General features: G+C 46.8%; 1 protein-coding gene and 1 long non-coding RNA gene across 2 annotated transcripts in view; one reads left to right on the forward strand and one right to left on the reverse strand.

The window, feature by feature from the left end:
* The window catches only part of zfhx3b (zinc finger homeobox 3b), a 229,888-nt gene extending 220,641 nt beyond the window's left edge, over positions 1-9,247 (reverse strand). Inside the window, exon 1 of the mRNA XM_057025267.1 lies at positions 9,108-9,247. The gene's annotated coding sequence lies outside the window, so the exon portion shown is untranslated. The remainder of the gene's footprint in view (positions 1-9,107) is intronic.
* A 7,416-nt stretch (positions 9,248-16,663) lies between these two features.
* LOC130521624 (uncharacterized) lies at positions 16,664-18,380 on the forward strand. The gene is made up of 2 exons (XR_008949393.1): positions 16,664-16,789; positions 17,605-18,380. It is a non-coding gene; the product is annotated as an uncharacterized LOC130521624 (long non-coding RNA).
* The last annotated feature ends 230 nt before the right edge of the window (positions 18,381-18,610 follow it).

The raw sequence follows: 18,610 nt of genomic DNA on the forward strand, positions 1-18,610 counted from the left end.
GAACAATCAAGACCTTTGGGTCCGCATCAGGAGAGGCCGGCGTCCAGAAAACACACAACCGCTCGGGGACTCGTGTTTGCTGATGTTGTGACATGAAGTCAGATCATTTAATTCACAGTTGGCCATTTGCCATTTCATGGCTGCATCACGGGCGGCGCTCGTAAACGGGCCCCATTCACCAAACAAATTTGAGGCGCACCAGTGACAAAGCAAGTGAGAGAATGTGGCGAAGAGGCACGTGAGTCAGGGGAGGGCGCAGGGGAAATGCAGCGACTCATAGTGCCCTCTTCTGCTCGCTGGCTGTATGATGCAGGTCTTTTCCCCACCGTTTCCTCGCCGCACGCGTGCTTTTCCCAATATGAACTGATTTGCATGTGTCATTAAAAACAGCTGCTGCCCGTGAACCTGCGTGATAAGCTTCAAACATCAGCTGGAGCCTGCGGCAGGTTCCGAGGCCTACGGCGGGACGTGGGGCTGCGGCTCCATCAGCTGCACTTGTGACGCGCAGGTCACGCCCATCACGCATCGCACGTCGCCTGACTGCTGATATTTACCTGTTTTTATGTAGCTCCTACTAACACTGATCCTATTCAGAGCAAAAATGGCCCAAACAGACGCGTTCCAGAGCTGCAACAACGTAGTGATTCACACCCAGGAAGGGGGGCAACCACATATCGAAATGACAACTTCCTCCCTGAAATGTTAAACGTTTGCACACGAAACCAACGGCAACCAGACATCGGTGAGGCGGCGAGACGATGACCCATTTTTAAACCCCTGTTTGATCACCGAGTTTTATTAAAATGGGACCCAAAGAGACCCGTTCCCCATTTGAATGTAATGAAGCTGCGCGGCTTACAGGAAGCTTTCTGATTTATACACACTTATTAAATCTGACAGAAGAAGCAACCAGGTAAGCAGGCAGGCAGCAGAGATGGAGGTAGAGAGACATAGAGAGAGAGAGAGAGAGAGCCAAAGCTCCTGGCCTGCACCAGGCACGAGTCCTCTCCCCTCAGCCCGGCAAACCCACCCCCACCTGCTCCACTCTGGAGCAACGAACAGCCAAGGACACATGCTGTGTGGCACCCCTCTCTCACACCCCTCTTCCTCCTCTGATACCTCCTGCATTATTTATATTAAAATACAGACTGATATAAAGATGAATAATAAATGCTGTCAACACAAACTCAAGAAAAGAAGAAGCCTGCGGACCGCTGCTTTCAATTTGGTCACTCGATAGAAGTGAAGCTGTATCGGCTTTGTTCCTTCAAGATTGAAAAAAAAGGGACTTTTGAAAGAAACAAATGCAAATTTCATTTTATTTGGAAATCTTGAGCTTTACGTACACCCAAGTTTTAACAGCTGGCGCAAACATTTAGAAACGTATATGTTGTTTTCCTTCCTGGCCAGTTGAAAGCAGAATAATTATTTTGTGTCACACATGGGGTCGGGTTCTTGGGGTCATGCTGGTGCTTCAGAGAAGCAGCTAGCCAAGATTCACTGTTGCAGGTTCAGTTCAGGACAACGTTGTGCTCCCGGCTGTCGATCAGCACTTTAGGTTAGCATCCAGGCGAAAGCATTACGAGAGCCCAACACATCACGTAGGTGTTTGCTCAAATGCATTTTAACAGAAAGAAACCAAAAAAATATCCTGATTTCAGCTCGGTGTTCCCATTTAAGCTGATTAAATCAGCGCATTTTACTCTAATGTGTTTCCATGGATGCTGTCATCTCAAAATGTCCACGTTTGTTTGCCTGCTGATTAAGATTGTGAGGATTTGTCGTGCTGCGTAGCACAATTAACAGCGGCTCCGCGGGCTGGATGTCGGCCCCGGTGTCGGTTATAAAAGGGTGGGGGAAAAAAAACGGGTGAGGATTGCATTTTGTTTTTAATGTTTTGCTGGAGCAGAGTGCGGCTGTCGCGCCTGCTTTTTTCAGGATGTCAGACAAAAAGAGAGGGGAGATGGAGAGGGAGGCATCCTGGAGGAAGGGAAGAGGGTGGGTGGTGGTGGAGGGGGGCAGAAAGAGAGAGATGGAGGGGCTGCTGACATGCACTTGTCTCCAATCTCTTCGAATCCATTGCACAATTCATCTGCTTTGTCTCTACTGCCACGGCTGAGGACAATCAGACCAGACGCCCATTAGATACCTCATACTGCCCCCTCGTGCACCCCCTCCCTTACCCCCTCGCTCCCCCAACACCTTTTTTTCATGTGACGTGCTGACTGAAGGAGAGGCAAAGGCAATTCACAAGCATCCCCAAATGGGGGGAATGTCAGGAAGGGAACCTACATCAAAACCAGGTTGTCATGGAGATACAGTATGGTCCAGAATTTACAGAGTAGCACACCGGATATACAGCACATGCACGCACACACACACACACACATACGTGCACACACAGCTTTTATGTACACCCTGATAAATACATCTGCTTTGTTGATTTTCCTTTTCAGGGAAACCAACACAGAAGGAAATGAGTGTTTTTTCCTCATACGTTGTTTTGGACTGTATTCATTTAGCACCTGCAATGAAATATTTTTATGTGAACAAAAACTGACAATATAAATTCAATAGCAAATATACAGCCTAACGTTTACTTAAAAAAATAAATGTCATGACGATGTAACATTGTTTTTCAAAGAAATTATATTTGCACATAATTGAGGGTGAATAAATACCCATTCTATTTAAATAAAAAGGTTGTTTTAATTTGGGCATTTAAGGGGTCAAATATATGTTCTTTATTCATTTGTATCGGAATTAATGTGTCCAACCGAAATTGGAGGAATCTGCCTTGAAATAAATCCCCCAAAATAAGGTCACATGATCTGATGGCCATAGTAACCACTGATGGTGTTACCAGACAACGGCGTCTCTGGAGCGCTTGGCATTTCCACGATCTCCTCTTAGAAGAAAAGGAAAGAAAAGAAAAGCAGAGCGAGTGAAGGAAGAAAGAAGATAAACACGCGCTCTTTCACCCCTCTTGTTTAGAACGGCTGCCAGCGCTTCTCTCTAGCTTTGGAGCTGAACTACGCTGCCTGTCCTCCAAAATAAAGCCTGAAAAAAAACTGCAGGAGGATCCACCATCCCGGCCGCCACCAGCAGGCCTCGCTGGGGTCATTTTATTGAGTTACTCCGCTCTGCCCTGTGCTACGTTTTTTTAAAAAAAGAGGAGATTGGGGGATATTAATGGTAAATGTGGCACAGTCAGTGCTGCGAAGGCCCATCTTTGCCCTCCCTTTTTCCTTTGTTTGGCCAGAGGAGCTGAAGGCTTAAGGATAAAGGTGCTGCTCAAATCATGAGACAGGGATAAAGCCAGGAAGAGATAGCCAGCTCTGACCCAACGACGGAGCAGTGGATAATTAAAACACCCAGGGCCCCCAAACTGCCCTCATCCATCTCTCCATTCTTTTCCTTTCCCCCCCCCCCATCCCCCAGAAAACACATGCACGCTCTTATGTTCTGAGACAACACAAACGCACACCAAGGCAGCCTTGGCGAGATCTGCCACTGACTGGTCCTCTGGGTAAAATCTACAGAAGTGGAAGCATGCGCCGTTCCCCACTGGCTCTGCGCGATATGTTTATTTTTCATTTGTAGGATTTTTAGGGATCATGAATGATTCCCGTTTTTATCTGATTAGCCCCAGACAGTCTGCCTCCACCGCCTCATGAAAACGCAGAGAGGATGGAAACAAAATGGCACACCGTGCGGTGCTTTTAATTTAACAAATGTCCTTCTGCTTTTACTTACGTTTCATTCTTTCTGTATTACATTCACCTCTGCATTTATATTGGCGCTGTACGGGTAAATCTGGGCCGAGGTCCTTGATGTTCAGGGTGAAGTAAAGGGGCTAGCTGTTGTAATAAAATACAGCCCTACATTTTGGATGGAGGCTGATTTAAAATGGAGATAAATTTAAGCAGATCCTGAATTCTAAGTATGGAGCACAGAGAAAGGATCCGCAAACAAAAAAAACCCAAAACACAGTAACCTCTGTACAGAGACGGTGTGTATACAACCAGGTGAAGGCGTGTGTGTGTGTGTGTGTGTGTGTGTGTGTGTGTGTGTGTGTGTGTGTGTGTGTGTGTGTGTGTGTGTGTGTGTGTGTGTGTGTCAGGTGATCACAATGTTCTGAACATGAATTGCGGCTGCTCGTGGGCCACACTGCCCTCTTTTGGTCGATGTGTGAAAATGCTGCAGACCAACACCAGCGGGTCATAAATTTGACTCTTTCTCCCACCTTTTATGTCACATATATTCTTTTTGAATCTCATATGCACCTCTGCATGTTACTGCCACACGATTTGCTCCTATAAATATTTCCTTGGCTTTTGTATCTGATGAAGTGTGGCCGACCGGATGAAACAGAACTCGCTCCATATGTCATTTGTGTGGTCGGTGACCTAGCATGAAAACGCTGCACAGCATCCTCTGAACAGCCCGTGAATCAGGATGTGTGAACGCGGGGCAGTGACTGGGGAATAGCAGCTCAGAAAAAGGACCCCCACCACATTTTCCAGACTGAAGTCATTAAGAGCGGCACTTTGATTTCTGTGTGCGGAACCTCCAGGTTGAAGACCAACATGTTCTGCCCCTGGAGAACGTTTTCATCTGGGGCGGTTGTCCGACCTCCCCAAACCGATTCGGAAAGAAAGAGGGCAAAAATGCTATCGCTGATGAATTTCAAATGTGTTGGCTGTGATTTATTGTAGCGCTTAAAAGACCTGCAAGATGTTTCACAACCAGCTGAGCCTTCAGTGAAGCCCAGCACGGAGCCACGGTTCCCAGTAACGACGCTCCTATTTTAAACGCTTTCTTTCGGCAGGATGTAAATAATAACATATGAACAACAAGTTCATCTCGTGATGACGAACATGTGCAGCAGGCCCATTCGGAGCTCTTGAGTCTCCGACTGTAACGGTGAGGGCAGCTAGAGGGCAGGAGGGGGGACGTCCAGGGGTCGAGGGACGTGAGAGAAGAGGTCACCTGCTGTTCCCTGACCCACTTGGTCAGCCACAAGGTTTGCTTGTTTGTCTGGTTTGTGGGGATTCAACTGATTTTAAGCATGTCAACAAAGATTTTGACTGTTTTTAAAGGACCACTTTCTCTGTATGTATATCAGCTCCGGGCGGTGACGCATTTTAATTATCATTGTTATAAAATGTCCTTTTTATACGTCTCCACAATACACAGAAGAGAAATCTCCCGTTTAGCAGGATATAACGAGGATTTTATTTAAACGGCTGGTCACTACAAAGATGATCTGATGGCAAAAATCCAGAAATAAATGTTTGAGATTGGTGTCGTGGAAACCGCCATGATGTGTGTTGTTGGTCATTCTAATAATTATTGGCAAAACTCGAATGCTTATGTGGTATTAGTAATAATTAAAATAAGGTCATTGTGAAAAGAAGGAGAACATAATCAAGGTAAGACCCATGTTACAGTAAATACCCACATGTCTTTATACTGTATATTATTTTATAAATGTATCTATATGTGGAGAAGCAGGTCTGATGGTGTCTGCAGCCTTCTGCACTGTTGATTCCACCAGAGAAGGTTTAATTCAGCAGCACAGGCTCAACAACAGCCAGCTTTGCCAGATAAGCCTCCTAAAATACTCTATTCCAGCACCAATGACTCCATATAAATAAGGTAAATGTACACAGGTGTGCTGTAAAAAACAACTTGTGGTGAATCTTCCACACCTCCCTCATGGTATCAATGTGCAGCCAAGCCCAGTGTGGTCGGGGTGTGATTCTCCAGTGGGGCCGGAGCGGCTCCTCACAGCAGACACCCAGAAACCGGCTTCTCTAATAGGGACAAATTGGCAATGTCTGTGCAGGCTGGTGCTGTGTGCTAGGAGTGGTGAATTGATAGTGATGCCTAATGATCCCTCTGGGTAGATCAATACCAATAATCCTCTTCCCCGCCTATCCTCCTCATTGACTATAGAGAAGCTGGAGCTGCAGAAAACTGGCCCAGAGTGACGGGGCCAGGAGTTCATGGCGAGAGCTCGCACCCATGCAAAACTTTCACCCTCCTCACACAAATGCGAGCGTCATCAAAAGTTGCACTTTATCGCCTCTGACGTAGCTTTTGAAGGGCTGAGTGGAGCTGCACAAGGCAAACGTCCAAAAATATACCCTATATATATATAATGTGCAGAAACTATTCAATTTTGCCGCATTTTTACATAGAGAGGTTGATGTTTTTCATCCTATATTTCTTCCTTTAAATTCCGTATTTGTGTCATTGATGCGTTCATTCAATATGGTCAATATATTACTGCACACGCTTGATTTAACCTATGAGGAATGTAGATATTTATAGGGAAGTCTGGAGATTATAAACTAGCTGTGCGGCTCGAGATACATTCAGCAGCATAGAGATGAGGTGAAGCTTGCAATCCCACAGGACCTCTATGTGTGTGTGTGCGTGTGTGTGTGTGTGTGTGGGGGGGGGGGGGGGGGGGGGGGGTACACGCTGCAGTCACAAAGCCTCACATCACCCTTTTGCACCCCATGGTCGGCAGCTGATTACTCCCACCAAACGCATCCATACACTCTTGCCCAGCTGTCACAGCGCATACTCATTACACCCTGCACCAGCCAGCTGACTCCACGCAGCCACACCCGCCTGGACACGGCTCCAGGGCCGTGCTGGGGACGGCAAAATCGCAAAGTAGAAAAATATATTCATGCACATTCTCCTCTCTCCACCAGCCAGTGCTGCCATGTTGCTGAGTGGGAGGTAAAAATCCTTTTTTTAAAGACCGGTTGATCTATTTAGGGTGGAAAACCTGAATATAACCTGCTATTTACACTGGAGTAGACGTAATAACTCAAATAATCAGACCTAAAATATGTGTGTAAATTCCATATGTATTAAAATGACCCCACAGCGGACTGAGTCCATGAGGGAATTCCCCCAGTCAGAAGACCCAAACCCTGAGCAAACAGAAGACAACCAAGGGGTGAGAAGAAGTAAATCTGTGTAGCACATCTCAAATCAATACCAGAACTAAGATAGTGTGCGAAGAATGTGAAGTTTAGTGAGACGTCGGGCCTCCCTGTCCCTGACCAGCTGTCCAAACATGACGAGCTTGTGTGTGTGTGTGTGTGTGTGTGTGTGTGTGTGTGTGTGTGTGTGTGTGTGTGTGTGTGTGTGTGTGTGTGTGCGTGTGTGTGTGTGTGTGTGTGTGTGTGTTGCCTGGAGATGTCAGGAGTGACACACTTGAGCTCCTGTCACACAGTAGGTGTTTCTCCACAGGGAGCCAGGCGTCGTGTTTCAGGTCTGTTTCAGCTTCATCAAAACGCAGCTTTGGCCGTACGTTGATCGACTCCATAGAGCCGCTCCGCGTCACAGGCTGCCACAAGCTCCGCGTGCTGTCACAGACAGGCTCCGGCCTCAGCCCAACTGTCCAGTCAATCACAGGCAAGTGGTCTAAAAAAGCCCTTTCTGTGAATGAGCCAATCAAATTCTTTGATTAAAAGCCTGGTTCTCCTCACCCTCATCATCAGCAGCAGTGTCTCCTCTGTGGATTAGACCCTCTTCAGATTAGACGCAATTTTCTGGGTGACCTTTCTCCATCCCTCCCTCCATCCCTCCCTCCATCCATCCCTCCATCCATCCATCCATCCCTCCATCCATCCCTCCATCCATCCCTCCATCATCACCTTTCCTGTCTGAAATGAATCCTCACAATGAGTCACAATACTGTATAATTAAATATAGGACTTGTCTGGGACTTTAGACATTTTAAACTAAATAAAGAAATATAAACAAGTCCAAAAAAAACAGGATGCTGATTCTTGTAGTGTACATCAACATCGGGGGGAAGAATAGCTAAAAGGTAGAAAAATGTATTTAAAATTGGAAGAAAAAAATTCACCCCAGAAAATATATTTAGGATAAAACATGATGGCGAATATCTACGTTACAGTATATTTGATTGCATCCAGAGAAAACGATGCATACAAAAAATATACATGCCGCCAGAATAAATAAGTGTAATCATATCAGAAAAGTAAAAGCAGATATAGTGTTGTAATCAAATCAAGCAGAGAAAGGTTACTTTAATCACCGTATGAGATTAGTGAGTAAGGAAAGCGATGCCGATGTCCTGTTTTGTTCCTCCTTTATTTGCCCCTGTGCCTCCCACCAGCCAAGCGCGCCGCTTAAACAGGGGCATTTAATTCATTACATCGTTATGTCATCTCACACTAATCTGCAGCGGCCTCCGCTGCTTTGACATGCAAATGGATTAGAAAAATGTCTGGAGAGGTAAAGGGGAGGAGGGAAGAGGGCAAAACAGCAATCATCACATCTTGTCAATGGGGTGAAAATGTGCCCTGCAGCGCTTCTTCCTCTCCGCTCCTCAATCTCTATTTTCCCCCCAACTGATTTTTTTTTCCTATCTACACTTTTCTCCTTCTTTTCCCATCTTTGGGACGAAATGCCCCAAAAACAAAGCAAGGGCGAGATCGTGCCCGATCGCCGCCAATCTGCTCAGAATCTGTCTCCCATTGAGAGCGCGTAAACAGGAACGCGTGCGGCGCACGCTCGCCCCTCCCGTGCGCACATGCCCCTCATCTACATATTCACAAAAAAGGCCCCTCTGGCTTCCCCTCATCAGCGGAGCCCTCCGCGCAGCCTCATCAGCACACGCCGGCTTGACTGAGCGTGCGGGCGTGGAGGCGTGTGCCAGGCTGGGACCGCACATCAAGACGACGCACGAACGCGCAAACACCATTGTTTACAATTTTTTATTATTTTTTTTACGCACGTAAATGCGCATCTGAGTAATAAACAGAGAAATCTGGAATAATAATAATAAAAAAAGATGTTGGCGTGATCTGGCAGACGTGAGAGCCGGCCGCGCTCATCTAATTTCCCTCCCTCCTTTCCGACCCCCCCACCCCTTACCCCCACCCCCCCCTCCTCCCCCCTCCCCCTCGTCTCTCTCCTCTCATCATCAGGTACCTGGTGACGAGCGGCCCGTGATAATCCACAGCCTCTAACCAATCAATCAGCAGCTTCGTAATCAGAGAGAGAGAGAGAGAAAAGAGAGAAAGAAAAAAAGGAAGCCCACAACTTACCCTGGGTCGCCTTCAGTCAGCACAGTGGAGGTCTGGTCTGGGCTCTGGCTGCAGCTATGTGGACTAGACCATCACAAATATGAGGAACACTTAGCTGCTACACTAAAGCCTTTCCCTTTTTTGGAATTAAAATTGACATATTTCACTGCATCATATACATGTAACCATCATATAAAGCTCTCCCCCCCCACCCCTCTGCTGTTTGACTCTGACTCTCCCTCTCTATTCCTCCCTCTCTGCCTTCCTGTCACTCTCTCTCCCCATTTCCCTCTCTCCTCCCTCAGTGTCTGCCTGTTGCAACAGTTTGGACATAGGCGCACCATACATGGAAGGTATATGTTAGCCAGCCTTCGGCTCAGTGGTGAAGGCAGAAAGGGCTCGCTGGTGTGGGATCCGGCGAGTCTGCTGGACCCCCGCGTGTCTGTCTGTGTATGTGTTTGGGGAGGCGGGTGGGAGGGAGTAGCAGAAAGTAAGGGAGGGTCAAAGCTAAATGTTCTACAAAGAACAGGAGGACCAAATGGACCCATTTTTTCCCTTCTTTTTGAATCAAACACATTTTACCTCCCTCCTTCCTCCATTCAACGCCCCCCAACTCTATCTCGCCCCCCACCCCGTCCCGAAACTCCCTCCCTTCTCGGTTTTGGCTCATAGGCATCGCCTCTCCAGACATCAGCACGCTTTGAGGGGGTTAGCTGTCTCGAGGAAGAGGAAAAGCTAACGCCGCCTAGCAGCCTGGTACATTGTGCCTTGAGGGTGAGATAGCTGAAAAGCCATGCGCTACCGTCGGTTTCTGAGGTGCGCAGCAAAAGTAAAGACAAGAAAAACATACTGGTTTTACACAACTCCCCCAAAGATCTGATGCTGAATTTAGCATAGGATTACACAAACCCTCTCCTGTGAACCTCTGAGCAGAACCTCGATGTCTACAGTCTCTGTGATTCCTCTCCTCCCCCTCACCAAAGAACGAGTCGTAGCAACCTGCAGCTAGGGCATGGTACCTAAGTTTAGTTCGACAACAGAGCTCCACAAAAAAACTGGCACACAGAGGATAAAATGCTGCAACCCCACAACGGCTGGTGGAGATTCGCCATGGAGATATTCAAGAGCTCCCCGGGTGTCTCTCTGCCCCCACGTGCCCCGCCGTATTAGCATGTAGCGCATAAGGGGTACGGATGCGCAAAAAGTGGTGCAAGGACGCCGCACACATATGGAGGAGTGGATCGTTTAATTGGCAGCCATCGTTCAAAATGGTATAAACAAATGTAATTATGGCGGTTGGTGTTTCAGACGTCGCTCCCTCCTGGTTTAATTGGCGCTGCCGGCCCCGCGGAGTCAGGCGCAGGGCGCAGGCTGTGTGCCTCGCCGTTGAAGCGCCGGGAAAAAGACAGACCCGATGAAACGAAACACAGTCCCCACAGGACTCATGGGCATCCATCTCTTACATATATTAAGGTAGCAGTGAACGAGTGAAGGAAGGGTCGAGCGACGAGGAGCGTGGAGGGAGGGTGGGCTGGTACCAATCTGTGTGCAGTGGTGTCCTATTAATCTTGTCTATTTCCATGGCTGCAGTCACAAACCCCTCATCTGTGAGTCTCCCCTGCCTCCTTGACCCACAGACACCCCCACCCCATCACACCCCGCCCGATCCCCCCCCACCCCAGCCTCTCTGCCACAGCAAATAAATACAGGGTGAAAAATGAACGCACGCCGAAGTGCGCATGTGCAGACCATCCTCGCGTGCACCCACAGCCCTGCAATTTACCTAGGCTCCCCTTCTCTGGGGTCCAACCTGAGCAGATTACTCTGCTCGAGCACACACACACTCACACACACACAGACGTGCAGAGATCCGACGCGGACGCCGACAAATGTGGAGATGGACTGTCACTCAGCCCTGGAGAGAAAAAAAAAAACAACAAAATGCTCGCTGAAGACAACAGGCGATGCAATAATACCATTAAAATGGCCTCGACTGCACCGAGCGAATGTCATTAGGAAACTCCAGAGATGAAACAATGGGGGGGGGGGGATCTAAAGTGCATGGGTGTACCAAGCTAGATGAGAAGCCTCCATGTTCTCAATGAGGAGAGACAGGGAATTTACGCAACATGGCAGCGGCGTGTTGTAATGCATCAACCCTACAGAGAGTCGCACTGTCACTACCGCTCTTCATCATCAGCAGGAGCAAAACACCAGCCAAGCGTCGTCTTTGGGGCAAAAAGAGAAGAAAGAAACCAACGTGTTTGCAGGCAAGCACATATATGTCTCTGCGTGACTGTGTTTGCTTCTTATGCGCGTGTGTGTGTGTGTGTGTGTGTGTGTCTTCTCGGCATCCATATTAAACAGTTTTGGAGGTGACTGCGCTTCCCCGGATGTCATGAATATAAGAGAAAGCATCCATCTTGGTGAAATACAGTTTCACAGGTAGTGACAGTAGGAGTGAGTCCAGCCTGTGACTGCAGAGCGAGGGAGGAAGAGACGGAAGACGTGGACGGCCAACTTCTCCCATCATCTTCCCACTGGCTAGATTCCACTAAAGCCTAACCGTGATGATTGATCCAGCACCATTCAACGCATGCTGACCTCACCCCAGCCGCAGTTTCCGTGAAATGGACCTAATGTCTGTTTCAGACTCATCAGCGCGCCAGATATTAGGTCACTTTTGTGCGTCCGTCTCATGCTTAACAAGAAATTGTCATTTCGCAGATGCCGAGATCCGACGCCACCTTCCCACTTCTGGAATAAATCCATATATCTATGAATACAGAACAACGGTAAATCTAATACGAGGAGATTCCAAACGCCACTAATCTCCCCACAGCACAGGTGCGCCCGTTGAAATTAGAAAGTAATAAAGAAACACAGTTGGGCATCACATTTAGAGCCATGATCGTTAATAATATTCCCTGATAAAGACGCTCACGTGTCATTAACAGATTTTTTATTAATGGTGCGAAAGTGGAATTTCAGGTGGGAACTTTCACAATTACACTAAGTATAATTAATCTCATTAACTAATTAAGGGGAATCCTGCCTGTCTGACTGGGAAAAGAAAAAAGTCACAGTGTTTAACACTAAGATAATTATCTTAATCATGCATAAGGTAATGATGTAATTAGGGCAATTAAACTCCAATTAAGGCCTAAAGAATAAGAGGTTATTTCATTCAAGCAGACAGCTGTGTGCTGAGGGGGGGGGGGCTTTACATTACCTGTGAAAAGAGGAGAAAATAAACATGAGGGACATAAAATAAGAAATAAAATTACACGCTGAGGCTGAAGCGTGACGAATGGTAAAAGACAGCTGTCTGAGAGGCCATCACTGGGGCCTTTTTCCCCCTTTTTTAAAAAAAAGATGGAGGGAGATGTCTCTTTTGTCACAGCCAATCATTACAGGCTGGAACATAAGCAGGGAGAACAATGTCAAGTTCGGGCTGAATGAACAAAGTACCCAAGATGCAGAGGAAGAAAAAAAAAGTGCTCTAAAAGAAACATGGCTCACATATGAAAACAGCTACAGCTGAACTGACAAGCAGCAGAAGCCAGATGCAGAGGGGAACACCAGTGATGGTAACAGGCTGCTGCCATGTGAGGATTGAAACACAACTGTACACACTCAGCTCCCTTGTTTTCTGCTCACGTTGCCAGCTTTCTGAGGAAAAACATGATTTCTCTCCCCGTCCCCCCTCCAACAAATCCTAGTTAGTCTCGCAAAACATTTTGCCACTGAAAAAATAAGAAGTCCATGCAAATCTGTGTGTTTTATAGGGTGTGTGTGTGTGTGTGTAAGCAGGAACACGAGTTCTGGCTCTTGCTTGAGCGGGAATCTCCAGGTTCGGCCGCACGCACGCTGGACAGGAGTTGATGAAAAACATGAGTGACAAGATTCACAGCTCTCGGAGCGACGAAAAAACCCACCAGTGAACGCCCTCTTCCTTTATTTATGGAGTTCTTTTTGCAAAGCGGGCACAGAAGAGAAACACACGCACACACACACCTTGGTTTTTCCCTCCCGTCAGAGGTGAAACACGAAAACAAATGTGCTTTGTTTTCCCAAACACAAAACTAAACACACAAAAACACTCAAAATATACGTAACAGAAGTGATTAGGAGACGTACATCTATAGCTGAAATATGAGGTATAAACATGTAATGACATATTTATGATCCATTGACTGTGGTGTCAATTGGTCACGTGTCAGAGGGAATGTTGTTGTTCTGGGGGGGGGGGGGGGGGGGGTTATATCATGTGGTTCGGTCCAGTCGGGTCCTGACTCAGGATCAGCCGATTCCTGCCAGATGTATCCAACACCAAATACACCGTCAGACCCAACGGGCAAAAAAATAAAACGTGAAAACGTTTAGTTTGAATCTCCAAGAATTTAAGAGTCAGTGAATTAGCGTTTATGGTTTTCCATCTTTCTGATAAACTGTCCCAATATTTCTGGAGCTGTGCAAAGACGTCACCTCACCTGCAGAATCAGGGCTCCGAGGGGGGGTAGGGAGGAAATGAAGTGTGTGTGTGTGTGTGGTGTGTGTGTGTGTGTGTGTGTGTGTGTGTGTGTGTGTGTGTGTGTGTGTGTGTCTTGGGGGGTTAGCAGGCTGGATTCTGCTGTGGCCCAGATTTTCCTCCAATCTCTTCTGTCTGTTCCCTTCATGTTTGAGTGGCTTCGGAGAGAAATTGCTTTTATTGTGTCCACTCAGGAAAAACCAAACAAAATAATAATAAGAATAAAAATAAAAAAATAAAAAAAACCACCAGCATTCAGGCTGAAGACAATGTTCCCAACAAACATGGAGGAAATGAGTTAGCGCCCAGGATCACTGCGCCAATATTCAGCTAATTATGGGATGTATAGAAGAGGTGTCAGAATTTAGAAAGTCCTTCAGCAAATACTATTATTTAGTAGTTTTATCTGATGATGAATTAAATCTGGTTTTGAATTCATACAAGCGTCCATTCTGATATGGAGCAGAGTGTCGAAAAGTCAACTTTTATCTATGATTCTCGTGTCAGAGGCCAATAATCAGCCGCTCATCAAACACTGAAGCCTTTCCAGCCCGGCTTCTGCACCAGTACAGGATTTCAAGAGGAGGAAAATGTAAATACAAAGAGAGTCCTAGAAAAAGGAAAAGGTTGACTGGACTGAAGGAGAAGGGTTTTTTTCCCCTTTTGTAAAAGGCTAGAAAACACCAAAAGGAAAAAAAAAAAAAGAAAAAGGTTCAGACAATCTCTGTATTCATTACATTTCATAAATGGTTCAGTGTAAGTTCAGGGCTCCGGGAGAGCAAACATACAGGCCAAATAGTGGCTAAAACGGAAACATTACCATTCAGGTTATTATACACAACATTTCCTATTCTCGTCTCTTGACTGAGCAATTTCAGTGGCTGTTCCTCCACGTCAGGAGCATTTGTGAGCAGAAATGATAACAGAGGCTTTTACAATCAAGGTGCACATCCTTGTTTTCTGGATTTAGGGAGGAAAGAAAACCCCATAAAGCCCTGCATCTGTGTGTTAAATGAAGTGTGCAGCAGCCACGTGAGTGCACGTGTGTGCGTGTTTGTGCACGTGCAAGCTGGCCGACATCTTCGAATGGTGTCCAGGAAGTGTCAGGCTGGGGCTCAGTGAGGGGACAGGGACATTTCGGTAGGGGCGGTTTCATCGCGGACCCCGAGAGAAAGATAGAACCTCAGAATCAGAGAATAAGAAGCGTTCCGTTATTAAAGCCATCCAAGCAGTCGCCGGAGCTGAATAAAAAACACTGGTGCCTCCGACATCCACCTGGTCCATGTCCTTGTCAGAATGAAGGACACCAAAAGAGTAAGGTGGGGGGGGGGGGGGCGTTTCAGACGTATGGTGCTAATGTACAATCCGCCGGCTCTGTGATGTTTGTGTTCCCAACAGTTCATGGCTACGCGGTCATTGCCGCGCCAGTAATTCCGCCGCTGTTGTTTTCTTGTGCATCTTTTAATGTCTGAAGGGTGTCAGGCTGACGACCTCAACGGAACACGGGGGCTTTCCTGGGGCTTATCATGTCAAGCAATGCACAATTCGTTTTCAATTCATCACAATGGCGTCGCTGTGGGGGGGGGGGGGGGGGGGGGGGGTCGGGGGGTGATGGTGCTACCTATCCTACACCCCCTTTTCTCTTTGATTTGGCTCATTTGAGCTGTGCAGTCCCTGGCAGCTTGTTAGAACTGCCACCTCGGTGACTCTGCCCCCTGGATGGAGAGGGAGGCGGGGGAGGCGATGGGGGAGATGGCAGAGATGGAAAGGGTGCTCTGGGGGGCGCTGGAGGGGAGGTGGGGGGTTGAGATGATAGGTTAGGGAGGCCTACCCCAGAGCACTTTCACAAGTCACGGGTGAGCAAGCAAGCTTCAGTGTGTGGAAACCGAGGAATCCTGAAGAGGGCGCACCATCTACCGGTCAGGAGTAGGAACTGCAGGCAGCTGTGGGGTAAAAGGTTGCCGAGGCAGAATTATTTCCCCAGAAAGGTCACAATTATAGTCTCTGTCAACCCCTAAGGCAGCTCCCCTGTATACAGCTGTCCACGTGCAGTGATAAGCTGCAGAATGACCAGTAAATACATTTTGCTCTACAAAGATATATCTATGCAGCTTCAAAAAAAGGGCTCAAATAGAAAGGGACAAAAAAAAAACATTTTTAAAGTGAACATTCTGAGGAGAGCTGTTCATTTTTTATTGCTACTGACAAGGTGCAAAATTGATCTCTTTGGGTCAAAAGGGACAAGAGCCATAACTGCCTAAAATTACCCATAATGCCTCACATATGCGGCCTGTGCCTCATTTTTGTGTCAGAAAATTTTCGAATGCCCCAGCGCCTTCCTTTATTAGACACGGCCAAGACTGAGCGCTATCTCTGCACCTGCTGAACACCAGCTACACGGGAGAAAATGAATTTTTAAACTAGTTGAATCACCATTCTTCAACCTTTCTATTTTCCAAGGTCGTGTTCATTTATCACAGCAGGTGTGTGCTGGAGCCTGGACAAAGGCTTGAATGCATAATGGAAGGTTTGGGGTAAACTGCTGGGTGTGGGGATGAGGGGCACAACATATTTAGCATAGCGGCTTGGTCTGATTAGATGTCCAGACATGCCATAACCTTGGGGATCTGCCAGAGAGAAAGGGAACAGGAAGGAGGGGTGGGTCGGGACGGGTTAAATGCAGACAGACCGAGAGAAAGACAGAAACACTCGCACACGTCTACGTCAACCCAAAGAAAGAGCGCAGATGGAAATGTGTTCAGAAAATATTTTCATTTTCTTCCACCTTAAATGTATAAAATACAGTGAGGTGCTGTTGCTGAACCCAGCGCCCCCACCTCCAATTCTCCTGCATCCCTTGAAAAAAAAATAAATCTAATTTTCCCATTCCTGCCAGAAACCCTCCCCTACACACACACACACACACACACACACACACACACACACACACACACACACACACACACACACCCACTCGCCTGCTAACCCCACCCACTACGGCTGCCATTCAGCCCCTTCCATCCTTCCTCTCATAGTGATGCACTGGGTCTTTCTCTGAGCAGGACTCCATTTTGTAATAAGTTCTGATCAGTGTTTTAACCAATTTGCCTTCAATCCTGAGAAAATGGTGGAGGAGAAATTTATCGGGATAAAAGGTGCGCGAGGAATAAAGGTGAATCATCAAACACAGCACAACATGGCGATAATGCGAGTTCGTTTCACGTTTATGGCTTCAAGTCCCTGTTTTAATACACACACGATGAAGATTTAAAAGGTTTACCAGACGTTTATGCTTATTTATATTTATCTGCAGACGCGTTAAAGGAGTTTGAACAAACTGGCACACTCAGCAGGCTGAGAGGGAAGGTGCACGGAGGTTTGTTTACTATCTGTAAGGATAATGAGCAGAGAAAATATGTACTGTAGGCAATCTTTTACCCTTAGGACAGGCCAACATAAACCCATTACTGGGAAAAGATTGTATTAGACACAACACACTCCACACACACACGCACACAACACACACACACAAAGTTACTGAGGCCAATCTCGTATTTTAGTGTCCTTAAATTTCAAATCCACAGAAAATACAAAAAAGGAGCAACGCTAGAAGAAAGAAACACAAGCAGAACATTATTTAATATTATTTTCGATGTATATAATGTTAAGCTCTTTCTAAAGCACTGTTTTTAAACTACACTCACTCAAGTTGTCCCTGTTGAAGTACTTGAACTTTATCTTCTGAATTATTAAGGAGGCTGGGAGATTAAAGATACTAGTGTGATAATGTGGTAAATGTTCCCTTTAACCCGTATTGATGGGATTCAGTTTATTCTGATGTGTTTTTTTCTTTTAAAGGCCATAAATCTATTTGTGTAAACAGATTTCTGAAATACAAATAATGAGGATTGATATAAATATAAGAATATCTGCAGAAAGATCCTTTTCCCCTGACCAATCACAATCCCTGATCTTCCACGTCAACAGGAAGTGACCTCACAGAGGAAGGAGTCCCGTGTTTCTGGAGGGAGCTTTGACCTGAGTGATCGTGGTCACTTTCTTCAAGAGGTGGCTGTTAATGAACGGTTCAAGTCCCATTAAGGAAAGGAGATATACTCCAAGTAAATCTCGGAAGACTGCTCCCCCCCCTCCCGGAATCTAAATAAGTTTTTCATTAATGGTGTCACAGAGATCAGCAGTTATCAGAACCTCCAGAGGGATAGCGCAGCGGGGGAACAATCACCGATTCTTTCGCACAATTTCACCATCTAATTTCCGACCGTGCATTTCGGAGAAAAATTAATTTCCTCGGCTATCTGATAAATCAGAAACAAGTGATTGCTGATGGTGCCGGTCTGGGCGGGCACAATGGGATCTCTGAGCTCCACGTGACAGAAGGAATTGGAGCTGAGACGCGACGCGCAGACGGACAGGAAGTCAGCGTGGGATCTCCCCTCCCCGCCGTCCCTCGCCATCGAGCTCACGACGGATCCCATTCGCACAGTCCTCAAAGAGGCAGAAGTCCGGGCTGATTCCGTGGCTCCATCGCCTCATTATTCTTCTCATTCTTGTTGGTTTAAAACTCTAATTTGTTCTTTTTCTCTGCTATGCTGCGCCAGATGAGGTCCGTGATGTTCACTGCTCTATATGATGTGATGCGTGCTGCATTATACATGCAGCATCTTGTATGATTCGATGCGTGTTTTCTGCATGGCTTCCCCCCTGAAACAACTGGGGGATTTTAAAAATCGGCTATACGCTAACATGCCTCGGGCTATCTTTACAAGGTTATAAAGCATTAGGAGCAGGAATACATACCCAGGGAAATGAGGGGGTAACCCCTCCCCATCACCACGCCATTAACACGCACACCACACACTCGTGGACCTCGACCCTTTGGGGCCACTCTCTAAGAGGTTGCACACGGGGCAGAGTGGGTAGAAAGGGTTAAACGACAACGTTGTAAAACATTTATGTGCTTGTGATAGAGCAT

Source organism: Takifugu flavidus, chromosome 2 (genome assembly GCF_003711565.1).
Source record: "Takifugu flavidus isolate HTHZ2018 chromosome 2, ASM371156v2, whole genome shotgun sequence".
Classification (NCBI taxonomy): domain Eukaryota; kingdom Metazoa; phylum Chordata; class Actinopteri; order Tetraodontiformes; family Tetraodontidae; genus Takifugu; species Takifugu flavidus.